The sequence below is a fragment of the Haematobia irritans genome, chromosome 4 (assembly GCF_050003625.1).
Source record: "Haematobia irritans isolate KBUSLIRL chromosome 4, ASM5000362v1, whole genome shotgun sequence".
Classification (NCBI taxonomy): domain Eukaryota; kingdom Metazoa; phylum Arthropoda; class Insecta; order Diptera; family Muscidae; genus Haematobia; species Haematobia irritans.
In genome coordinates, this window is record NC_134400.1 from 122,165,202 (window position 1) to 122,192,940 (window position 27,739).

At 34.1% G+C, this 27,739-nt stretch overlaps 1 protein-coding gene across 4 annotated transcripts in view; it reads left to right on the plus strand.

Moving 5' to 3' along the window:
* LOC142234847 (protein alan shepard-like) overlaps window positions 1-27,739 on the plus strand; it is a 726,065-nt gene that overhangs the window by 606,660 nt on the left and 91,666 nt on the right. The window contains exon 1 of one of the 4 annotated variants that reach the window (XM_075306052.1): window positions 5,227-5,361. The exons of the other annotated variants lie outside the window; for them this stretch is intronic. The gene's annotated coding sequence lies outside the window, so the exon portion shown is untranslated. Of the gene's footprint in view, window positions 1-5,226; window positions 5,362-27,739 lie in introns of those variants that run through there. 4 annotated transcript variants of the gene reach the window in all.

Genomic DNA, 27,739 nt, shown 5'->3' on the forward strand with positions numbered 1-27,739 from the left:
GAAATGTATCTTTATACTTTGTAAATTTCGCATCCTAAAATGTATGTTGCGTAATCTTTAATATCACGTAAATATTTTTTTCAGTGTACCAAAATTTTATTTCTATAGAAAATTTTATCAAAATTTTATTATTATGGAAAATTTTGTCAAACTAAATTATATACGTATTTAATCGGCCTTTTTTTGTTTAATATAACCCCGTATGGACTAACTTACAATTGAGAAGGCGGTGTTAAGAAGTTTTAAGATACCTTGCCATCGGCAAGTGTTACCGCAACCCAAGTACTTCGATTGTGGATGACAGTCTTTAGTACAAGTTTCTATGCAATCTGTGGTGGAGGGTACATAAGGTTCGGCCTGGCCGAACTTACGGCCGTATATACTTGTCTTTTTTTTTTTTTAGTTAGCCTTTATGAAATTGTTTTTACATCCAGGAAAAGAATAAACGTTTATCACAAAAAGTATATACTGTTTTTCCAAATAAACTTCCTTACAGCGAAAAGCAAATGAGAAACGATCTTTGTCTAAAATTTCGTTTGGGAGGAAATAATTATTTTTTTGCGTGGCATACTTGAAGGATGTTGAATTATATTACCTTGTATCAAATTTGACGATAATCGGTTGGAAAAGTAGCGCAATATAACCGCATTTGTCGAAATCGGGCGATACATATATATCTAAATTAGATCCGATTTTTCAATATCATTCGTCCTTGTGTGAAAATAATACTCTGTACGAAATTTCATAGAAATCGGTTAATAAATGCGACCGGAATCCAGCAAACGCCAAATACATGGACGGATACCAAGGCCTAGATCGACTCGGAAGGTGATTCTGAGTCGATCGGTATATATAGTATAATCAGATGAAACTTCTGAGGCCAACTAACATTTTGCACGAGCTTTCCTCTCCTGCTAGCTCACTCGCGGACGACCCCTTAAGCTTGCAAGATTTGTTAACTGAAATGTAGTGGTTTGAGAGAGCCACTTCATTTCATTTCTTTTTTGTGTTATTTTTCTTTCATTTCCGCACCCATAGAAGGAATATGATCACCTTAAACATGTTTCAAGAGCAAAACGTTATTTTTGGACGGTGAATGGTCTTACATATTTTTGTGAAATCGGCGTGACATCTGAGTTTATAATACAGTTTAGTTAAAGTTTCCTAAAACTAACCAAAAATTTCTAAAATTAAGCAAAAATTTCCTTCCTGGTGGGTTCACTGTCTTTTGAGTGCACAGAAAAACATGGTTGAAGTCGCACATGTAATCTTAAGTAAAGGTTTTATTTTATATTTGTATTCAAAGAAAAGTGTCATTTTTTAGACTAAAGATCAGACTTTAATTATGAAGAGGAAAGTTTGGCGAACGAATTTCAATATAAATAAGATTGTTTGCAGAAACTATAAATAAGCTTGTTTACAGAAACTGTTTAGCAATAAAATACATTTTCAATAGTCCAAATTTCGTTTCTGAGAAAATACATTGTTTTCGTGTATAGTGGAAGGCATTGCAATGAAAAGTTAGTTGACAATACAAACCGTTTCAACAATCCAACAGAGATAGATTTATCATCAGTGTAATTGACAAATCACTGACTTTAACCACATTCCACAATTAGAAAGATTTAATTAACAATGATGACGAATACTCTTCGTCATCTCTTTTAGCTCCTACTGTATACACACACTAGACTTTCGTTCAAGCAACGATTAAAGAATTACTTGATGGCTGTTGTATTCGGTGTTTTTTACACTGTCAATGAATTTCAAAAGTAGACAAGAAATTTGTATATAACATATACATTGTATTCGATCACTTCATAAACCATACGTCATACAGTGTAAACGTGCCTTTGGATACAACAAAATCCCCAAAAACAACCTGCCACAACTACCTTTTGGCACAAATGGGAGGGTAGGTATTTCTCCACCAGACGCATATGAAACGTCTACAAATAAACTTCACGACTTTGCCACACCATATGATTGGGTTACGTCTCTTTATCTCTCACGCTCTCATAGTTTCTACATGTAATACTCTCAATTCTGTTAATGGGAGAGTATGCGTGTGATTGTATATTTGAAATATTCTGCTTATTGGAATATTTTTGGAATGTTAATGTGAGAGAGTTCACTTAGCACAGTCTTTATAAACCGTTAATTTGGAGATACTTTGTCCAATTCACCCAATAAAATCGATAAGTGTTGATTTTTGCCTAAGTTAATTGACATATGGTACTCTGTACAGACGTTTGGATTTTTTACAAGTTTCAGTGCTCTAGGCCCTTAAAGACGCCCCTCAAAAAAAAGCGCTTATGTAATAGACTGTTGGAATTGAAAAATGTATTTACACGCTAAATTAGCAATACAATTAATTACATATGTAAATATTTCGTGTCTATATGGCAACATTATAGTTTAAATAAAAACTTTGTTTTCACTCTCCTTTTGTTCATCAAACTGCGCGTGTTTCACTTAAAATGATTAGGTTAGGTTAGGTTAGTGGAAGTTTGCTGTGGAGAACGCGATGAAGCTGCAAGGTCTTTGTTACTGGTATGTAGTAAGATGCAGCTGTCAAGGAGAAGGCTATGTCCAGGTTGGTTTTGTACAAGTTGATATGGAAACCCGATGATAGTTTTCCCTACCACCAAGTTTATATGCCCATATACAAAATGTCTCAACGGCAAAAGACATTTGGGATAAGCTCAAAACAACCTTTGATGATTCCGGATTAACGCGCCGGTGTGGACTATTAAGGAAGCTTACAACAACACAATTGGTTAATTGTAAAGATATTAGTGAGTATGTCAACACAATTATAGACACCGCCCAGAAATTCAACCAAATTGGATTTAAAGTAAATGAAGAGTGGGTCGGAAGCCTTTTGTTAAGTGGTTTACCTGAACATTTTTGTCCAATGATAATGGCAATTGAAAGTAGTAACACCAAGGTTACAGCGGCCACAATAACAACAAAATTATTGCAAGATTTTGATGCATACTATAATTTCAGTGTTACGTCCGAATCAGCTTTTTATGCAAATAAAAAGGTAAGAAATTTCCGGATGGGAATAAATCAACAATTTGCTTCAATTGAAAAATTTTGTAAAGCGTCAAAGAAAAAGCTGCAATAATGAAAACACATTAGCAGCGACGTTTGCAGAAAACTTCAGCAGAGCCGACGACGCATGGTTAATCGATTCTGGTGCTGCAACACACATGGTGAATTCTGAAGATGTATTTGTGAGTTAAAAAAAATTGACGTTTATGATATATCATCCACGACAATATCATCATACTGTCACCGTAGCTAACGACCACAAAGTAAAAGTTCTTGGTATTGTAAGAATCCAACATAAAGTAAATAATAATTTAGAGTACATAACAATACAAAATGCATTGTTGGTACCACAACTTTCGGCGAATTTTATATCAGTCAGTCAGCTTACAGAAAACGATTCAGAAATAATGTTTAATGGTGATAAATGTCAAATTGCAAAAAATGGAGAATTTTATTTAGAAGCTCACAAAATAGGAAAATTGTATCAAATTAATGTAAACACAAGAAATTTTGAGAAATCGTGCTTATTAGGAAAACAATTTCGTCCACCATACAAGTCGTCATCAATAAAAGCCGATGATATTTTGCAAATTGTTCATACAGATGTTTGTGGAAAAATGGAGCAGCAGTCTATTGGCGGGGCAGAATACTACGTATTGTTTTTGGATGATTTTTCAAATAAAATATTTGTTTATTTGGAATATTTAACCACTGAAATGACCGGTACAAAGTGTGGATATTTCACGGTTATTTTTCTTTTCCTATAACCTTAATCCAAAACACTGTTCATTTTAGCTTAACATTATTCATACTCAATCTCTAACATGGGCGGCCGGCTGTTACTGTTGTTGGGAAAACTGTTAGATTCATGGAGATGAAAAAACAAAATAACAAAGGCTACAACCTACCGAATATATGTGCATGTGTAACGTATCCAAAAATCTGTATACATACGTTACTCCCAATGCTATTGAATGATGGAGAAATGAATTGTTCTGTTTAAATGGGTGGAGGTTGGGTTTGTGGTGTTTCCTAAGTATTCAATGGTTGAGAGAGAAAGTGTACAAGAAACATAGGTTATCAGTGTTAATAATAATAACATTATTTGTTGTGACTCTCACCCAAACACTTACTCTCTCGCTCTCAGAGTGTTGTTGTTTGTGTTTCGTGTGCATAATATTTTACAGTCGTATATTGTGCGGTGTCTTCAGTGAGACAACCGCATAGCAAGCAGCCGCCAGTCAGCCAGTCATCCACACAGCAGTAGTCATCCTTTGCTGTGAGTATAACATTCGCATAGAGTTTTTAAACGTCAGACGCGTTTTTTCATTACAAGTTGTGGGTACTCAATTGCGCTTAATATATACTAGAAGCCAAGCGACGACTAGCAGAAGAAAAAAAAAAAACATCACACACTCAAACACGAAATATTCGCACACAACCAAACATATACCATACATTCATACGGCAAAACCCCCCTAAAACATACACAAACAGACTACTATAAGAAGAAAGCAAATTAAACAAAAGGAAAAAACAACAACAAAAAACCCTAAAGCAAAAGAAATAAACCCACGACGGCAACGGGCGAGTACGGCTACAACGACAAAAAATACTAAATAAATTACATTCCAACAACAAGAAAATTTATAATTATTTATTATTTACAATTATTGCAATCGACAAGAAACAATCAAACGTACGGCTAAATAAAAATGTCATATTGAAACAAAAAATTCGTTTGGTTTCGTTCTGCATTATTAATCTGAATTCAAAAATCAATCTAAACCACAAAAAAGAACGGAGACATCCCCCCTTTGTAACCCCAGAGCCAAGCTGCAAAAATAAAAAAATATGCAAACTAATAAAAAAAAGTCAAATCAAACGAAAAATATTAATAGAAAAAATTCATAGAAAATTAATAAAACCAAAATATATATTTTCATAAATATTTTTCCATCCTCAAAAAGCAAGATAAATATTTTTTTTCTGTAGAGTAAATAAGAAAAATATGGTGCTTCATTAACAAATTAAAATTGTGTCTACAATAAAACAAAAATATTAATAAATAAAATTAACAAGAAAAAAGTCTAAAAAAAAAAAACAAAACAAGCAAGTTTATTTAAGTGCAATATGCTTTAACGGGATTTCACATAACAGCAGTAATTTTCGGGGAAACGGAAATCCATAAAGAAGTCCTACAACAAAGTCGGGATTCTCAGAGGAGCAAGAAGAAACGACAAACAACAACAACAAGAACCCAATACAACTTTGTTAGTTTTGGCATCCAGACTCCCAGTGGTGAGTTGTTATTATTGTCTGCCATCTATTATACATAATGCGATGGCCATTGAGAGAATTTCAGGAGAATATAGTGACACCCTGTTGTGGTGTATATAGAAAGCAGAGAAATTCCTTTTTGACAGCTTTAAGTTATTACTCACATCTTTATCGCCTTTATTATTTGCTTGGCAATTTTTCTATTTGCATTTCCTAATGGCCGGCCATTAGCGGCGACTCTGTTAATATCGCATCATCGCTTTCCGGCTATAAAGACGCATACCAGTAAGGTATATCTATTTTTAGATTCCTTAGCCAATATCATCTGCCTCCCTCCTCCCCACACATAACTATTTTGCCATATGCTTACCAGTTTTTGACTTCATCTTGGTCTTTGGCATATCTTTTTGTCATGGTTTTTACGGTCTGTGGGGGTATGGATTGTCGCAATATCTAAGTACTAACATAAATGTGGTTGGAAAGCAGAATGGAGAAGTATTTGAGATATCTTAACATCGATTTTGCTGTCTTGTACCAAAATTTAAACAAAACAAAAAAAAATACACCAGAAACATTCAATACAATTTTCAGATAATTCTGCTGCTTCTTCCATAGGTTTTTTTTTTATTTAGTTTCAAATGTCTCCCCCTTATTCATACACAGCCAAGGTATGTGTACAAATATAAGGCACCCAAAATACCCCCCAAAACAAGCTAGCCCGAAAACAAGCAAAGCAGTCGCAAGACCAGTCATCAGACCTACCAACAACCCAACCTACCATCCAGCCAACCAACGTTGTCTACAGCAGCAACAATAACAACTACATAGATTTTTTCTACAGTGTTGCCATCCATATGTTATAAATATATTTATTATCATATTCAAGTTAGGTGATTTTTTGCTGGACGAAGAACCAATTTTGATGTCAATGTTTTTTTTTTATTATTTACCATACACTGAAAAATAAGCTTGGCCGGTTCCAACGACTTTTGTCTTTACACTAATAATTTTGGTATTGATTCCAAGGGAAATAAGCGGAAGATGGCACTACGGAGCCGCAACAGTATTTGCAAAATCTCATTTGCATGTAGCCAGAGGCATACCAACAGATTCTAGTTCCCCTTGAATATGTAAGGTAGTTCCTAGCCTTGCCAACTCGTCCGCTTCGCAGTTGCCCGGTATGTTCCTATGGCCAGGCACCCATATTAGGTGAATATTGTACTGCTCAGCCATCTCGTTGAAAGATTTGCGGCAGTTGAAGGCCGTTTTCGAGTTAAGAAACACAGAGTCCATGGATTTTATTGTAGGTTGACTGTCTGAGTATATATTAATGCCAACATTTGTTGGAACATTACTTCTCACCCAATTCGCCACCTCTCTTATTGTTAATAAAGGGTGATTCTTTTGAGGTTAGGATTTTCATGCATTAGTATTTGACAGATCACGTGGGATTTCAGACATGGTGTCAAAGAGAAAGATGCTCAGTATGCTTTGACATTTCATCATGAATAGACTTACGATCTGCCACAACGTCGAATTTTCAGTGAATGGGCCCTAGAAAAGTTGGCAGAAAATCCGCTTTTTTATCGACAAATTTTGTTCAGCGATGAGGCTCATTTCTGGTTGAATGGCTACGTAAATAAGCAAAATTGCCGCATTTGGAGTGAAGAGCAACCAGAAGCCGTTCAAGAACTGCCCATGCATCCCGAAAAATGCACTGTTTGGTGTGGTTTGTACGCTGGTGGAATCATTGGACCGTATTTTTTCAAAGATGCTGTTGGACGCAACGTTACGGTGAATGGCGATCGCTATCGTTCGATGCTAACAAACTTTTTGTTGCCAAAAATGGAAGAACTGAACTTGGTTGACATGTGGTTTCAACAAGATGGCGCTACATGCCACACAGCTCGCGATTCTATGGCCATTTTGAGGGAAAACTTCGGAGAACAATTCATCTCAAGAAATGGACCGGTAAGTTGGCCACCAAGATCATGCGATTTGACGCCTTTAGACTATTTTTTGTGGGGCTACGTCAAGTCTAAAGTCTACAGAAATAAGCCAGCAACTATTCCAGCTTTGGAAGACAACATTTCCGAAGAAATTCGGGCTATTCCGGCCGAAATGCTCGAAAAAGTTGCCCAAAATTGGACTTTCCGAATGGACCACCTAAGACGCAGCCGCGGTCAACATTTAAATGAAATTATCTTCAAAAAGTAAATGTCATGGACCAATCTAACGTTTCAAATAAAGAACCGATGAGATTTTGCAAATTTTATGCGTTTTTTTTTTTTAAAGTTATCAAGCTCTTAACAAATCACCCTTTATTTCAGACTGAAAAACACTACAGTGAGTGGGTAATTTCTTCGCCATTCGAAGAATATAGAATATACTCCGAAACCCACTTGTCCAAAGCTACACTATCTCAAAAAATTGTCCGTACACCAAACTGTTAAAGCTATATTTCATTGTGTCTCCGAAACTATATGGCCGATTCGTTTTAAGCAAATTGTATTTTGAAGATCAAACTTGAATAATTATTTTCTATTTGATACCAAAAAAGATCGAATAAAATCAAATTATCTAGATTCTGAGATACGATGAAATATAGTTTTTACAGTTTGGTGTAGGGACAATTGTTTGAGACAGTGTATATATCCCCGGGGTCTGTGTGCACCACGCTTCACTGGTGGAAATTAGAGTTTCAAACTTTTTGTCCAAAAGTGGTACATCTGACATTATTCTGAGGACCGAACTGTGACCGTGCGTTTTTTCCCCACAGCGATACGTTCATGTTAATCAGAATAAATCCGAAGCACTAAGGATATAGTCGCATCGTATTGAGAGGAGCTACAAGGACGGAAAAGACTGTTTTTCATATGTTTGGGTGTTTGGAACTCAAATTCTTAGCACATTATATTTAAGTGCAACCATATAATGTTCAAAAACTAGCATAACAAGTTTGCGACACATATATGTTAGAGAATATTATGATTGGAACATAACATTTTTTTAAATATAATGTTTGTGTATGCAAACATATATTAATTTTGACTTTGGCTGTAAACATATATGTGTTTAGAAAGAAAGACCGAGAGAGTATGCTGCAAGTACAAAAATGGAAGTAACCAATTGGCGCCTTAAAAATAAAGGGTGGTTAAATTTCAAGGGCCGATGTTGATTTTGAATGAAACACAAACTATTTAGGAAATTATTGTAATTTTATTTTATTATAATACATTGGTATTACCATTTGTTTTGTTTTGTTATTGTTGGTTTTGTTCTTTAAGCATTGTTGTTGTTTTTTTATTTCAGCTTAAAACCATACATTGACTAAACTACAAGAGTAGCTTAACCAACAGAGGAAAAGAATGTTTGTCAAATTTATTTGGGCAAAGCCCTATAGACTGCAAGATGGTTGGATGGACGCACGTTTCGGAATTACCACATTCCTCATCAGCATCCTCTACTTGCAGCAAAACTATCAACCAATTATCAGAATAAATTCAGGCAGTTTATTAAACCCAACAAAAACCACACTTGAACCCTCCGAAAAAAGGTTTTACATTGATAGCCGGCTTATGCCGAAATAAACTCGAAACAAACATATCTCTTTTCCTATGCCACTGTCAAATCATCGATTTGAATTCACATGGCTGGGTTTATTTTGAGCGTGCCTCCTCTTCTTTTTCCATTTGTTTTGTTTTGTTATTGTTGGTTTTGTTCTTTAAGCATTGTTGTTGTTTTTTTATTTCAGCTTAAAACCATACATTGACTAAACTACAAGAGTAGCTTAACCAACAGAGGAAAAGAATGTTTGTCAAATTTATTTGGGCAAAGCCCTATAGACTGCAAGATGGTTGGATGGACGCACGTTTCGGAATTACCACATTCCTCATCAGCATCCTCTACTTGCAGCAAAACTATCAACCAATTATCAGAATAAATTCAGGCAGTTTATTAAACCCAACAAAAACCACACTTGAACCCTCCGAAAAAAGGTTTTACATTGATAGCCGGCTTATGCCGAAATAAACTCGAAACAAACATATCTCTTTTCCTATGCCACTGTCAAATCATCGATTTGAATTCACATGGCTGGGTTTATTTTGAGCGTGCCTCCTCTTCTTTTTCCATTTGTTTTGTTTTGTTATTGTTGGTTTTGTTCTTTAAGCATTTAGTCAATGTATGGTTTTAAGCTGAAATAAAAAAAAACAACAACAATGCTTAAAGAACAAAACCAACAATAACAAAACAAAACAAATGGAAAAAGAAGAGGAGGCACGCTCAAAATAAACCCAGCCATGTGAATTCAAATCGATGATTTGACAGTGGCATAGGAAAAGAGATATGTTTGTTTCGAGTTTATTTCGGCATAAGCCGGCTATCAATGTAAAACCTTTTTTCGGAGGGTTCAAGTGTGGTTTTTGTTGGGTTTAATAAACTGCCTGAATTTATTCTGATAATTGGTTGATAGTTTTGCTGCAAGTAGAGGATGCTGATGAGGAATGTGGTAATTCCGAAACGTGCGTCCATCCAACCATCTTGCAGTCTATAGGGCTTTGCCCAAATAAATTTGACAAACATTCTTTTCCTCTGTTGGTTAAGCTACTCTTGTAGTTTAGTCAATGTATGGTTTTAAGCTGAAATAAAAAAACAACAACAATGCTTAAAGAACAAAACCAACAATAACAAAACAAAACAAATGGAAAAAGAAGAGGAGGCACGCTCAAAATAAACCCAGCCATGTGAATTCAAATCGATGATTTGACAGTGGCATAGGAAAAGAGATATGTTTGTTTCGAGTTTATTTCGGCATAAGCCGGCTATCAATGTAAAACCTTTTTTCGGAGGGTTCAAGTGTGGTTTTTGTTGGGTTTAATAAACTGCCTGAATTTATTCTGATAATTGGTTGATAGTTTTGCTGCAAGTAGAGGATGCTGATGAGGAATGTGGTAATTCCGAAACGTGCGTCCATCCAACCATCTTGCAGTCTATAGGGCTTTGCCCAAATAAATTTGACAAACATTCTTTTCCTCTGTTGGTTAAGCTACTCTTGTAGTTTAGTCAATGTATGGTTTTAAGCTGAAATAAAAAAACAACAACAATACATTGGTATTACTCAATTATGTATGGAACAAAATATCAGCCAAATGGGCGCCGCGGTGTACACCTTCATCCGATGGTCCAAATTTTCGATGTCGCTGAGGCATAATGGAGGTTCTATGCCGTTAATGTGCCGAATTATCTCATCCTTTAGCTCTTGAATTGTTGCTGGCTTATCGACGTACACCTTTTCTTTCAAATAACCCCAAAGAAAAAAGTCCAACGGTGTCAAATCACATGATCTTGGCGGCCGATTGACATCGCCATAACGTGAGATAACACGGCCATTGAATTTGTTGCGCAAAAGAGCCATTGTTTCGTTAGTTGTGTGGCAAGTGGCACCGTCCCGCTGAAACCACATATCGTCCACATCCATATCTTCCAATTCGGGCCATAAAAAGTTCGTTATCATCTCACGATAGCGAACACCATTCACAGTAACTGCCTGACCGGCCTCATTTTGCAAAAAATACGGCCCGATGATGCCGCCAGCTCATAAACCGCACCAAACAGTCACTCTTTGTGGGTGCATTGGTTTTTCGACAATCACTCTTGGATTCTCATTCGCCCAAATGCTGCAATTCTGTTTATTGACGAATCCACTGAGGTGAAAATGTGCCTCATCACTGAAGATGATTTTCTTCGAAAATTGATCATCCAATGTTGTCATTTCTTGGAACCATTCTGCCCATTCACGACGTTTGGAATGGTCAAGAGGCTTTAGTTCTTGAGCCAATTGCACCTTGTAAGCGTGTAAATGCAAGTCTTTATGCATAATGTTCATCAACGACGTGCGTGAGAGATGCAATTGTTGGGCACGACGACGAGTTGAGGTGGGCGGCTCTTCAGCCACACTATCGCGAACAGCAGCAATATTTTCTGCAGTACGAGCATGCACTCACTGTTAGAAAAATATGTTTTTCATATGTTCCGATATAAACAAAATGTGTTTCGGGCACGATTTTAAACCACAATATATTTAAGTGCGAACATGTAATTTTCCTAAACTAACACTAAATGTTTGGGACATCTATGTTAATATGTTAGAATATATTATGTTTGGGGCATGAATGTTTCATAAAAATCATATGTGTGAATACAAACATATATAAATTTACAAATTTCAACTAAACATACATATGTTGTGATATTTTATTCAAAGCGACAGAGAGAGTATAGAGAGAAATAGAGATGGAAACCGGGAGAGTTGACGAAAGATATCAATATAACACAGCAAAAGAGTCAAAAGAGAACAATTTCTGTGAAACCGCTTGTATGTTGTTTCGGAAAACTGTTTTATGATAAGGCCAACAATTTGATATGTTTAAGTCTAAATATTATTTAATTTGAATAAAGAGAATATACATTCTGAACCAAGAGAATAGACATTTGAAAAACAAACAGCTTATGTTTTCACCTTGAGAGCAGCATTTTATGTATGTGTGGACATGTGTTTTGTTTATCATTTTGGCATTATTTTTTTCTTGGTTCGTTAAAAGAAATCAGGGGTCTTCATAAAAATAACGAAAGGGCACTATACTCTTTTTAGAGTTGGGACGGTAAAATGAAATAAGGAGGAAATAGTGAAAAATTACACAGTAAAATGTAAAAAAAAACAAAGTTTAGTTTCTCTTTATTAAAAAGTAGTCCACGAGGAGTTGACGGACACCATCAAATATAAAAGCGGGCATTAAGTTCGACTTTTACAGCTAAAACAATTTAAAAAGTTTATTTTCTTTAAAATGAATTATTAAAGAAAAATAAAAGGAATTTTAGAGCGATGGTGTTAAATGCTAGTAAAAAACTGTTCACTCCTAAATAAATTTATGTTTATATTATAAAATTATGTATGTATGTTTATACTCGACTCCACGTTCTTCTTTTGTTAGTTTTTAAATTCCTTCCAAATTTTAAAGTTTTGTACAAAAACAGTTTTTTATTACAAGATTGTTATTTTTGCAAAAAAAATAATATTTTATCCAAAAATCATTCAATTTCGTTTATATCAAGCACTGTTACTGACTATAAATCTTTAATAACGCACATTTCGATGTTTCATTTAAAGAAATTAATATAGTATAAATATAAATGTGTAAATTAAAAAAAAAAAAAAAAAAAACAAAAAAAAAATGTTCGGTCGGAGCAGGGATTGAACCCACGACCCTTTGCATGCAAGGCAGACATGCTAACCACTGCTCCACGTGGCAAACAAATGTATGTTTCTGTTAAATAATGTTATGTTTGCATGGGCTCGTGGGCGCTGCAAACTATGCTATATAAATGTAACTTAAAACGATAATTATCTACTGGTGACTATAACAGCTACGTAGCCCAGTGGATAGTGTGTTGGCTTACAAACTGTATGGTCCTCGGTTCGATTCTCCGTGCAGGCGAAAGGTAAAATTTAAAAAATTATAAAAGTGAATAATTTCTTCAACATTATTTGTATTACAGAGAAAGGTGCCAATAACTAAAAAATTTCGTGGAAGTGAAAATTACGAGTATGTTAGGGAATGAGCACAATCGTGTTTGGGAAAAATTCTTCCAAGCATATAATATTTTTGGCTCAAAACGCTTCCAAACATATAATATGTTCACATAAAACAAACATATTAATGTTTCGGCAGTATGCAATAATATATGTGCTTCCTGCAAAATATGTTTGGAACATAAGTTAAAGAAGCGATTTTTTTGAGGGTGCTGGTGTTCTCACATCTTTTACAGACCCAGTTTGCTCGAATTTTTCCACGATTTTTGCGATTGTACGCACATTTGGACGATCAAATTGACCAAAACAATCACGAAGTGCACGATATGCATTTTGATTTGAACGCTCATTTTCATAATAAGTCTGGATAACTTTAACACGTTGTTGGATTGTGTATCTCTCCATGGTTCAAATTGAGTAAGTCTGAAATAGAGAAATGTCAAATAAAATTCGGAAAAAAAGCTTGGCGTTTATGTGTGGTTCACATTCAACATCGGCCCTTACAATTTAACCACCCTTTATATACACACAAAGAAAATTTCATTAAAATTTTTTTCTACCAGTGTATGCCTAAGGTGAAACATAATATGTTTGAACAATACAAACAATATTTTGTTTGGCTAATGCTGAAAATATATATGCTTGAAGCAGAATGTGTTTGTGAGTATATGTTACACAAACGATTTTTTGGAGGGTGTACACGACTTGTTGTTTTGCAAAACTATACTTTCGAATTTTGAAAAAGTCGACTTTCGACGTTTATATTATTCAAAAGTCGAGTTTTGAATTTTGGATTAAACAACCAACCCCTTTTCAATGCAGAATCGACTTTTCGAATTTTTTGTTAGATCTTGGCTGGTCGATTTAATTTAAGTCAATAAAAGCCAACATTAAAGTTTCATTATTCGATTTTACACGATTAAAAAAAATCAAGTCGCTTACAAGTAATGTGGATCCCCAACTAGTGATTTGGAAGTAGTGCAAAGTTGGATCACCTCCTATGAATTTTCCATGAGCTTGTCATAAGACGGAAGTGCTCTTATTTATACTTATTTTTTTATTGTAGTTTTACTTTCTTCGTATCTAATTTTTACAATTTGAAAATCGTTTTCTTTCTCTGTGTACTTTAACGCCAATAAGAACATATGAATTTCTACATTTATATTTCGTATAAAAAAGAAACATACTTATTTTGGTTTATCTTCATAAATGTTCTTTTCGGCAATTTTAGTATATCTATGGCAACACTGTTCACTATTCTCTAAAATACATAGAATGTATCTATGGACGTTCACTGCGGGTTTGTTGCTTGGTTTTCTGATAATGCGAAAGTGCTACATGAATGAATGGTTTGTACGTTTGTTGGCTGGTAGATTTACAGGAAAGTCGACTGGCTGCTGTTTTTGCTCCTAGCATTAATATCTTCTCTATTGTTGTGTTGGTTGATTATTTGTTGTGATGTATGACTTGTACCGTAAGAGCATAGACGACAATGATATCGATAATTACCGATTCATTGTCGACTAGTGTTGCAAATTTCAAACGGTTTTTTAACGTTACCTATTGACTGTTGATGTCAGAGCTTAAAGTTGCCGCAATTAACGGCGCCAATAACCGAAGTAAAATGGCAAATGACTTTTACAATTAAGGCATTCCTTTTTTTATCCATCAAAGGGAATTCTTATAGTCTGTACCATAACAACTGGTGCATTGTTTGCCTCGTGGTATATAAACAAAACTAAAAAAATCTATTCGTAAGCGAACACTGGTTTACGTGCATTTCTTAAAGGAAAACCAAAATTCTCAAGAGATTCAGGGAATTCACGACGGCTAGCTGAGTGTCACCAAATAAAAATAATATAGTGTTGCCACTATTTCAATAAACGATATTGTTGTCCTTTGCCACGTGGCCATTATTTTAAATTCAAATAAAACAACATACATATATGTAAGTGTGGAAATATAACCATTGCGATAGGCAAATTCCGCGACGGAATACCATGACGGCTAGCGGCGTGTCGCCAAATTAATTCCTAATTCTTTGCCGGAAAATGGTATAGTATTGCCATAGCTTATAAAATTTTTTAATTCACCACTAGACATTGTTGTTGCCTAGCCACGTGGACATTCTTTTATCTTCAAATAACTCAAAAAAAACAAGTATATACGGCCGTAAGTTCGGCCAGGCCGAATCTTATGTACCCTCCACCATGGATTGCGTAGAAACTTCTACGAAAGACTGTCATCCACAATCGAATTAATTGGGTTGTGGTATCTTAAAACTTCTTAACATCGTTTCCAAATTTCGAGTTAGTCCATACGTGGTATATATTAGACAAAAAAGGTATGTATAGGTAAGTCTACAAATAATTACGGATCGATATGGACTTTTGCACGGTACGTACACGCAGAGAAGAAACATGATTGTCACAATCATATTCGAAGAGCAAACTAATATGATAGGATCTATTTTTGCGGCGACCATGTAACATTTTAACCTGCAACCATGTTGGCTCAGTGAACATGGTTCTAAGAAAAATGTAATTTTCCTCATCTAAAATGTTATTATATTGATAAAAAGAATTTTGTTTGAATCAAAATACAATGGTCACGATTTAAAATGTTATGGTATTCATTAAAAATGTTTTTCTCCTAGTTAAAAGAACACAAAGAACAACCTAAAATGTTTTGATCTTTATGAAAAAACTTTTTTCATCGTCGAAAAAAGGACGCCACTTGAGAAAAGAAAACACAAAATTAATTTTATTTGTTTGTTTTTATTTATTTATAAACTAATTGATTGTTTATTTGTATTTATAATGCCGTTCGAGCAAACACCATATATTTTTACACACTCTATTATTTTATTTCAATTTCAACAATAAGTAATTATTCCATATTTACATCGAGCCCATCAAATGTACAAACGCAGATATCATGTAACTGCAAATAAAAATAAATGATACCATATAGCAAAATGCAGAACAAAAACAGGTACATTTTTTCAATTACACTTTCCTTTTTTGTGTTCACATAAAACCACGTGCCACTTCTGAATAAATAAATTAACACAAAACACAGTAAATCCGTATTCTCCGTCCATTCCAAGAAACAATCAACACACGACTGACGCGCAAAATGAAAATCGTGTGTACCTGCTCAATGTTTTTATAAAATTCTGTTCGCTGCAAACAAGTTAAAAAATTAAATGGTCACGAAAAAAATGTAAATGGTCTTTATGGCCATGTAATGGTTCTAGGCATGTCTATACTTAACCTATAAAAATACTTTTTTCCCTGTAAAAAAGTAAAAAAATTGAATGGTCAGGTACATGATTTTCCCGACCATTTAATGGTCTCAAATTCTATCATTTAAATGATAGAACATGTTTGCGGTATTTGAGAACCATTCAAATGTTTATTGCCACCATAAATTTTTCTCCGCTCGAAAACTATTTTTACAAAGACAAAATACATGGTTTTCGCGGCAATTACATGCTCTAGCTAAGCATTAAATGGATGCGGCAACCATGTCCAAACATGGTTTTTCTGTGCGTGTAGAGAGCCAGAATTGAAATATGGGGGTCGTTTATATGGGGGCTATATACAATTATGAACTTGATATCGACCAATTTTTGTGCGATTGGGGATCGATTTATCTGAGGGCTATATATAACTATAGACTGATATGGACCTAGTTACGCCTGATTGTTAACGGCCATGTACTAGCACAATGTACCAAATTTCAACTGAAATTTGCTCCTCCACACCCTCACAAAAAATCGCTTCTGTAACATATACTCCCAAACATATTTTGCTTCAAACATATACATTTTTGGGTATTGCCCAAACATTTATATGTTTGATCTCTTCCAATATATAATATGTTTGAAAGCATATTGGTCTAAACAATATATGTTTGGGTAGTCTAAGTTCCAAACATTTTGTATTTTTGCATCCAAATTCAATAATGTTGTCTTCCAAAAAACAATATGTTATTATGTGAACATATAATATGTTTGGAAGCATTTTGCACCCAAAATATCATATGCTTAAAAAAATTCTCCCAAACAATATTATGCTCAAAATTTTATTTATTTATTTATTTATTTATTTACAATCATAATGAATTATGAAAATAAACAGGTAATATAGGTGCTAACAACATAGGTTTTCGACCTGAATGCTCAAAATTTTGTTTCTGCCTAATTGTATATTCCCCCACATCTTTCTCACTTCCACGAGATTTTTTAGTTCTTAGCACCTTTTTCTGCAATACAAACATTGTAGAAGAAATTATTCAATTTTATGATTTCTTTTATTTTAATTTTACCTTTTGCCGGACGGGGATTCGAACAGCGGACCACATAGTTTGTAAGGATCAAAGAAGTAACTGATCAATTGCCCAAGGAAAAATAAAATGTTAATTTTGTAATAACAAGCAACAACCACCAACTTAATTCAATATCGCTCCCTGTTAAATAGCGCTCCAAGCTACTAAACACATATATGTTTATAGGCTATTTCTAAATTAATATATGTTTGCATCCAAGCATATTATATTTACAAACATTTTATGTCCCAAACATAATATGTTCTAACATATTAGCATATATGTCCCAAACATGTTATGCTAGTTTATGAACATTATATGCTTGCACTCAAAAATATTGTGTTTAAAAATTTGTGTTCCAAACATATAATGTTTATAGCCAAACATATGAAAAACAGTCTTTTTCATCCGTGCAAGATGCTCCAAAACCAAATCTCGGGATCGGTTTATATGGGGGCTATATATGATTATGGACTGATATGGACCACTTTTGACATGGTTGTTAAATATCATATACTACCACCACGTACCAAATTTCAACCAGATCGGATGAATTTTGCTTCTCCAAAAGGCACCGGAAGTCAAATCTGGGGATCGGTTTATATGGGAGCTATATATAATTATGGACTGATATGAACCAATTCCTGCATGGTTGTTGGATACCATATACTAACATCACGTACCAAATTTCAACCGAATCGGATGAATTTTGCTCTTCCAAGGGGCTCCGGTGGTCAAATCTGGGGATCGGTGTATATGGGGCCTAATATAATTATGGACCGATTCGACCAATTTTTGCATAGGTGTTTGAGGCCATATATTAACACCACGTACCAAATTTCAACTGAATCAGAAGACTTTTGGTCTTCCAAGAGGCTCCGGAGGTCAAATCTGGTGACCGGTTTATATGGGGGTTATATATAAATATGGATCGATGTCGACCAATTTCTGCATGATCATTAGATACCATATACTAGTATCTTGTACCATATTTCACCTCGTACCAAATTTAAACCGTAGAGGGTGAGCCTCGGAGGTTAAATCTGGGGATCCGTTTAAATTGGGGTTAAATATAATTAAGACCGGTATGGACCAATTTCTGCATGGTTGTTAGAGACCATATACTAACGTCACGTACCAAATTTCAACAGAATCGGATGAATTTTGCTCTTCCAAGAGGCTCCGGAGGTCATATCTGGGGATCGGTTTATATGGGTGCTATATAAATTTATATATTAACACAATGTACCAAATTTCAACTGAATCAGAAGAATTTTGGTCTTCCAAGAGGCTCCGGAGGTCAAATCTGGTGATCGGTTTATATGGGGGTTATATATAAATATAGATCGATGTGGACCAATTCTTGCATGGTCATTAGAGACCATATACTAACATCATGTACCAAATTTCAGCCGGGTCGGATGAATTTTGCTTCTCTTAGAGGCTCCGCAAGCCAAATCGGTGGATCTGTTTATATGGGGGCTATATATAATTATTGACCGATGTGGACCAATTTTTGCATAGTTGTTAGAGACCATATACCAACACCATGTACCAAATTTAGCCGGTTCGGATGAAATTTGCTTCTCTTAGAGGCTCCGCAAACCAAATCGGGGGATCGGTTTATATGGAGGCTGTATATAATTATGAACCGATGTGGACCAATTTTTGCATGGTTGTTAGGGATCATACGCTGACACCATGTACCAAATTTCAACCGGATCGGATGAAATTTGCTTCTCTTAGAGGCTCCGCAAGCCAAATCGGGGGATCGGTTTATATGGAGGCTATATATAATTATGGACCGATGTTGACCAATTTTTGCATGGTTGTTAGAGACCACATGCTAACACCATGTACAAAATTTCAGCCGGATCGGATGAAATTTGCTTCTCTTAGAGGATCGGCAAGCCAAATTCGGGGGTACGTTTATATGGGGGCTATACGTAAAAGTGGACCGATATGGCCCATTTGCAATACCATCCGATATTGATGAAGAATAACAACTACTTGTGCCAAGTTTCAAGTCGATAGCTTGTTTCGTTCAGCACGACCCAGAATATATTTACTTTATGGGGTCTTAGAGCACTATTTCGGTGTTTTACAAACGGAATGACAAAGTTAATATACCCCCATCCTATGGGGGACACCCATCCTATGACATGTCCATATTAAATTCATCGCTTATGTTCCAATTTTTCACCAATTCCGGATCCAAGTAGAACATGTTCACTACTTTTTTAGCCAGGCTTTTTTTGAGGGAAGTTTGCCATTCCGATTTCTGTCGTTTGTAGTCTCGATATGGCCTTCAATAATTAAACTATATTTTATATATATGGGGGATATAGGCCGATCTCCCGATTTGACTTCTTGAGGACATGTAGTTTATTCCATGGAAACAGGAATTATCCCCAAACATGCTTCCAATTTATTTTGGGAACATAAAGGACACTAATTGTCTTTACTATTTTTGCTTATTTTGATATATATAATGCCTTAAATTATACATTTCGATCAATAACCGTCCACTGTATGAATCTACAAAAATTTAGGTCTCGAATCGGATGAAAGGCGATGTTTTGATACTATTTTCTTGAACGCTTAAAGAGAAATTTAAGATTCCCTCTAGAAATTAGCCAAACAAAATTCTACAAATCTAATTTTGGACATTTCAAATGTATCTTCGGAAACCGAATCATTTGAACCGATTGTCGAAAGGGTGAGGTATGTTCAGACAAATTTCCTTGAAATTGAAATTTATGGCCTCAAATGTCATAACAAAGTCTCTAAGTATTTCGAATATACTAGATACCCAATATAAACCGCACTGAAAAAGATATTGTCTGGAGGCAAAAGATTTCTTGTCCTCGAAATAAGAATACGAATTTTGCCTAGCAAAGAAGACCATTTTTCTGATATAAAGTTTTTTTTCCTTATCGAAAAGTCGATAGACTTTTCAATTAAGTCGTTTTGCCCTTATATTTAAGTGATTCGATTTAAAAATGGGTACCTTGATGTGAAAGGAATTTTTGTTGACTTGGCTTTAATAATTCTGAATAATTCTTCAAAATTAGAATTTCTCTTTAAATTTTTGACCTTGTATATATTGACTACAAAGAAAAAAGTCTTGTTAAAAAGAGGATATGCTTTTCATTGCTCAATTTTAAAGACGCTTTTTACATGAAACACAGCATAATTTCTACTGAATTTGGAAATTTAATTTGCATTTTACACTCTTAGTAGATAGCATATGAAGAAAAAATCCGAAAAAAATAATAAATTAATATTTGTTTTCTAGACTCAAGTACGCAACACTCAAATTCAAAAGAGAATTTTGTCTTAAACGTGTCCTTATTTCGAATCGGGCATGATTTTTGTTAGTGCGACCATGTTTCATTATTATTTATTTGCAGCAAAATTCGTCACAAACCATTGCTAGAAGAGATTTTTCGATGCAAGGTAGGAATTTAAGATTCAACTGTTTTGAGTTGCTTATGGCGATTTCGATTGGGAAAAAAGGTGCAACATTCTCGAAATTGATTACCAAAGATAAAGGACACTGTCATAAATTTTGGATCCTCTATCCCTCACAATATTATGAATTAACAATAACTTTGGAATGGCACTATTATTTGAGAGAAAATACAATGAGGGAAAAAGAAGTGTAACACCAGGGCAACATATTTCTTCCGATACGAAAACGCCCTTAGTGTTAGGATTGAAAATATCTTACATCAAATTTACACAAACAGCCAATAGAACTTGCCTTGGGAAGGTCAAATTAAATTTACATATGGAATACTTCCCTGGTTGGCATTCAAATCAATGTATACTAGTGTATTTCACTTACATTCAATTGTCTCACCACCACCATGATGAAAGTTGGCTGGCTAAAAGCATAGACTATAGACTTTAGATAGATGAGCCATGAGTGTCAAACTATTTTCGACAGTTCCGAAGATTAAGAATAAACGAGAAAAATAAGAGCACGCTTACAATCTCTTTCGTTTTCCTTTTTGTAGTTTGCCAATTTTACACAAAATTAGAACATTTATGATGCAACAGAGGATTTATAAATAAATTAATATATTAAAAGTTCATATTTGAACAAAAAATTGTGACCAAAATCGCGAAAATACGAAATTTAATTTTGAGCAGCATTGCTCTTTACGAACAACACAAAAGCAAATGCACGAAAATTAATGTTTGGGACTGACTCTTTACGAAAAAATCAAAACGAAATGTCAGAAAATTAATTTTTGGAACTGACACATTTTTTTTAAAGAGAATAGTGGATCATCTATGTATTAAAGGGTCTATGGCTAAAAGTGTATGCAGTCTTTGATTATTTTATTTTTGTTGCTGTTGTTGTTGGTTTGGATATTGTATGGTGCGACGCCCTAAAAGTTTGCTGAAGTAGAGAGAAACAAAAAGTCATCGATGCTCTCTCCAAACAAATAGTCCCCCATCCATACACGTTTACGTCGAACGTCAACAAATGTGCCCACAGGAAAACATTGGGGAAATTAACATTTGTGCTCCATTTTTATCTCTCTTTCTCATCTAATTCTCTTACTCTCACTCTCGTCATTATGTTTGTTTTGCTCTCCCATATGATTCATTTATAGTTGAGTTTGCGAATGCTGCTTACTACGCATATTTGTTTTTGCTCCACCAAGAATTGTTAGTGTAGCGAAATGCTGTCTAGTGATGATGACGACGACGACAACATTTGATGAGGGCATCGATTATGACGGCTATGGCTGGCTATAGCTATTTTGTTGTTGTTATTTGTAGGATCCCCACATAAGAGAACAACCCCCTAACACCCAATCAATATTGTGGTTAATATATAAAACATTTAATATAAAGCATTTATGTTGCCATAGACAGTATTTTTTCGATTATTTTGTTGCGGTTTAGGGTCCTGCTGTCTGGATAACATTCAGAAAATAGTGTTTCTAAATGATCTGCGTAGAAAACAAAAACTATAGATGACAATCGGTAAAAGTTCCATAGAGATTTAATTATTGTTCTGCAAGAACAAAATATTAATGTTTGGACTGAGGAGGATTATTTAAAAAAACTTAGCTTCTACGATTTATTTGATGGTAGAGAATGTTGATTGTGGTTATGCGAAAGAAACTGGATATCATGTGGTTAAGGAGAAGGATGAGGACCTTACCCTTATCCTTGTTTTTAATTCGGATAAGGGTAAGGTAAAAAAGGGGAATCATTTTGAGAGTGGTAGACATGTTCATGTCCATATGTTGAAAATACTATTTTCACGAATTTTTTGCAAAAAGCTTATTTTCCATAAAATAGAAACCATTTATTAAAACTAAATACTTGAATCCAAAGATTTTGACCTTCTTAAGAGATTTTGTTAATGATTCCAAAAGTCAAAGTTGCTACTTTTTAAAAGTAAAGATAATTTTTTAAGGGATTTTTCAATTGTACACGAAAAATTGTGCGTGGTATTAAAGATTACTTAACCTAAATTTTAGCATGCGCAATTTACACATTATTAAGGGCAAATTTCCTTAAAATGACATTTTAATTAAAAGAAAGTTTAAAATCTTTATTAAAAAAAATATTAAATTAGGATAAAAATTTGAAAAAGACAAATTTTCCTTAAAATAAGGAAATATATTATTGATTTAAAGAAATCTTTGAATTACTGAAATATTGAATCTTTAGATTTAAGATAAAATGCTTCAAATATATGCTAAGACTTAATTTGAGGAATTGGCATTTTTGATTTATTTTTTTTTAATTAATTTAATTTGAAGTATCTATTATAATGTGGTTTTTTAATCAATTATTTTTTTTTACGTGATTAGCTTATCACAAAAAGAGAATGAAAATTCCATAAATGAGATATGTATCCCAATTTTATTGATCCTACCTTTAAAGGTACATAGGTCCCTAAAAATGTCTTTATTTTAAAGATGCCGCATCTTTAGCTCGGGATCAATACCAAAATCCTTAAGGAAAGGTCATTAGCGAAATGTATCATTAAAAGTGAGCCAATGAAAGAAATTCGTTAATATAACAAAATTGTTCGTTGTTATAACAAATTTTCTGTTAATCAACGTAACGTTTCGTACTGTTAATAAATATTTTCATTGTATTAATACAACACCTTATATTAATGAACATTTTCGTTGGCTTAATTTTAATGAAATTTTCTTTGCGTGCAAAAACCCTGCATCACCCAAGCCAAGTCTTACCGTTTTTTTGAAATTGTTTGTCTTTAATCCAAACAATAAAGTAATTATTATTTCCTTAAAGAATATTTCCTTAAATCAAATTTAAGGAAATTTGAACTTACTTCAAAAAAATGAAAATTTCACAAATGTCGTATCCTAAATTTAATAAAAAAAAATCATTGCAAATATTAGGAATTGTCCTTTTTTAAGAATTGTATCTTTAATATTGTGTAAATTGCGTATTTAAAAATTTGGAATATATAATTCTTCATATTAATTCAAATTTTTTGCCAGTGTATATGTATAGTTCTCTCTGTACACTTTCTCCCTTTAATGACCTTTCCTGTGACCTGTGTCATTTCAAGCACTACAACTCCCCCATCCAATCAATCTATTCTGCCATTGATTGTATGTTGATAAAAGCCCCTTGTCCCCCCCAAAAAAACCACAATACAGCCTATAACTTATTAACAGACTTGGCAGTAGGGCAGTCAGTTTTATGAGTAATTGATACGATTTCATTGCTTTCTGGCTCCCCTCCCTAATGCTGTGAAGTCTGTACTTGTTACATTTTCCATGTCTGCTCCTTCAACAAAGTCATTAAGGGAGATTTTCATGCTACAACTGGCAAATGTCACATTTTGTAATTGATTTGCCTGCCAAGGCTTTTGCTACCCTTCCCCCAAATCGTTTTTAATTTCTAGCTGGCCACTGCAAGCGTTATATTTACCACAAGGAGGTCATTTTTCCGAGACAGAAAATGAAAGAAATAAAGGCAATACAAAAAAAAAATAAAACATAAAATTTACATTTCATAACACGCCATCATCATGGTCAGGAAATTACAAGACTCAATGATAAAGTTAGCCTTGCTGGCCGACCGGAACATCCTAACGCCCACCTGTCGCTGGGAAACTTGGAAGCTTTCGGTTTTTAGTGGGGCCCCTGGAGCATGAACGGAAATATGAAATAATATTTTAGACTCTTAAACTAATTAAAGTAGGTCGGCAAAAAATTAAAACGGCTACTTTTCCCATTATTATGACGTCCCAAATTAGTACAAAACCCCCATGAGTTTTTATTACTTCGCCAAAAATGGCCTACATGGCCATGCTGATGACATTATTCCTTATTATCGCTATGCAGATGATTATCGCTTGTTGAGACCTCGAGGCCTTAAAGTTTGGCTTGGTATAATATGAATATTAAAAATATAAAAAAACAAAACAATAAAAACAAAAACATTTTGAATTATTTTGGGGTATGAATAATTAGACCATGGAAAATGCTAAGATGGAAGGAAGGAGAAAATTCTTTTGCAATATATATTCAGGAAGAAAAACAATTTAGTTATTTTCATAATATATAATAAGGAAGCATGCACAAGTAGGGTAAACTGATTTATAATGTAACACAGAAAAATAAGCCTTTGCATATAAATACGTAATTAATTAATTCAATTAATTTTTAATTGAAATTGGTGCATTTTTTCATGCTGCACTAAATACTTAATAGACTGGATTATTTTATAAAATATAAACATCTTGTTATTTACAAATGAACTATTGGTTGACTCATATGTAATGAAACAAAGTAAAGCGCAATATATTGTTTAAATTCTTTGGTTTAAAAGCAAAAAACGTCAGAAATAACATCAAATTTTTTAATCAGTTAAGATTTGTTCTAATCGGCCACCTTTGGCACGAATTATGGCTTTCAAACGGCCGACAAACCAATCACACGCTGAACGAAAGTGGTTTTGTGGTATTTTGACCCATTCCCGGCAAAGCACCGTCGTTAGATGATCTCCAAAACGCCACAGGCTAAAAAGTAAAAAATAAAAAAAAATATATTAAAAATCTACTAAATTGAAATTTTATTTTGAAGTTTCTGATCAAACTTTTGTGGTTAGCTAAAACATATCGGTCCATTTTTACGTATAGCCCCCATATAAACGGACCCCAAAATTTGGCTTGCAGACCCGCTAAGAGAAGCAAATTTCATCCGATCCGGCTGAAATTGTCTACATGGTGTAAGTATATGTTCTCTAACAACCATGCAAAAATTGGTCCACATCGGCCCATAATTATATATAGCCCCCATATAAACCGATCCCCCGATTTGGCTTTCGGAGCCTCTAAGAGAAGCAAATTTCCTCCCATCCGGCTTAAATTTGGTACATGGTGTTAGTATATAATCTCTACCAACTATGCAAAAATTGGTCCACATCGGTCAGTAATTATATATAGCCCCCATATAAACCGATCCCCAGATTTGGCTTGCGGAGCCTCTAAGAGAAGAAAATTTCATCCGATCCGGCTTATATTTGGTACATGGTGTTAGTATATGGTCTTTAACAACCATGCAAAACTTGGTCCACATCGGCCCATAATTATATATAGCACCCATATAAACCGATCACCAGATTTGACCTCCGGAGCCTCTTGGAAGATCAAAATTCATCTGATTCAGTTGATATTTGGTACGTGGTGTTAATATATGGCTTCAAACACCCATGCAAAAATTGGTCGAAATCGGTCCATAATTATATATAGCCCCCATATAAACCGATCCCCAGATTTGACCTCCGGAGCCCTTTGGAAGACCAAAATTCATCCGATTCGGTTGAAATTTGGTACGTGATGTTAGTATATGATATTTAACAACCATGCTAAAAGTGGTCCATATCAGTCCATAATCATATATAGCCCCCATATAAACCGATCCCGAGATTTGGTTTTGGGGCCTGTTGGTACACTGAAAAAAAAAAGCATACTCGGTTCCAAAGATTTTTTCTTTACTTTAAAAAATTTGGTATTGATTCCGAGCCAAAGAAGCGGAGAATACAAGTAAGGATACTTTTAAGACACAATTCTCTTTTAAATTTAGGTTTTGTGTTCTTGCTTCTAGGAAGCAAATTTGAATTTTTCGCTTTCTCAGCATTTTTACTTCATATGCTATCAAAGTCCTTTAAAAACGAGTTAACGGCAACTTTATTTTCCAAATTAGGACTCGACTTCCAGTAGAAATTATGCTATGTTTGAAGTAAAAAACTTCTTTAAAATAAAGTTTTGAAAAACATGTCCTATATTTGAACGATTTTTTGCTTTGTAGTCAAGATGCAAAAAGACAACAAATTTAAAGCCAATTTCATTAAATTTAAATAATTTTTCTGAATTATTAAAGTCAAGTTGACCTTAGCCTATAAATTTTTTCTTTCATGTTAAGATACCCATTTTTAAGTCAAATCACTTAATTATAAGGACAATACGACTTCATTGAAAAGTTTATCGACTTTTGGACAAGGAAAATAACTTTATTTTAGAGAAATGCGTCTTCTATGCTAAGCAAAATTTGTATTCGTATTTTAAAGACATGAAATCTTTGACCTCACGACAATATTTTTTTCAGTGTACATTGTGCTAGTATATGGCCGTTAACAATCATGCCTAACTAGGTCCATATCAGTCTATAATTATATATAGCCCTCAGATAAATCGATTCCCAATCGCACAAAAATTGGTCGATATCAAGTTCATAATTGTATATAGCCCCCATATAAGCGACCCCCATATTTCAATTCTGGCTCCCTATGTACCGTGCAAAAGTCCATACCGCTTCGTAATTATTTGTAGACTTACCTACACATACCTTTTTTGTCTAATATATACCACGTATGGACTAACTCACAATTTAGGAAACCATTTAAGATAGCACAACCCAAGTAATACGATTCTGGATGACAGCCATTCGTAGAAGTTTCTACGCTATCCATGGTGGAGGGTACATAAGATTCGGCCTGGCCGAACTTACGGCCATATATACTTGTTTTGGTTTATCAATATTACTTTTTATTATAAATGAGTCGAATTTTAAAGGTCTCAACGATTTTATATTTCAGAGGACTACATCTACAAAAAGGAGAGAACTTATTCACATTGAATCGTACGAAAACAACACGAATATTAACATTTTAAAAGAAATTGCATTTTGTCACAAGTTTAATTCTATAGAAAATTTTGTTCTATAGAAAATTTAGTAAAAAATTTATTTCTATAGAAAATTTTGTCAAAATTTTATTTCTATAGAAACTTTTGTCAAAATTTTATTTCTTTTGAAAATTTTGTCACAATTGTATTTCTATAGAAAAAAACACTGTCAACATTTTATCTCTATAGAAAATTTTGTCAAAATTTTATTTCTATAGAAAAGTTTGTCCAAATTCTATAGAAAAGTTTGTCCAAATTCTATAGAAAATTTTGTC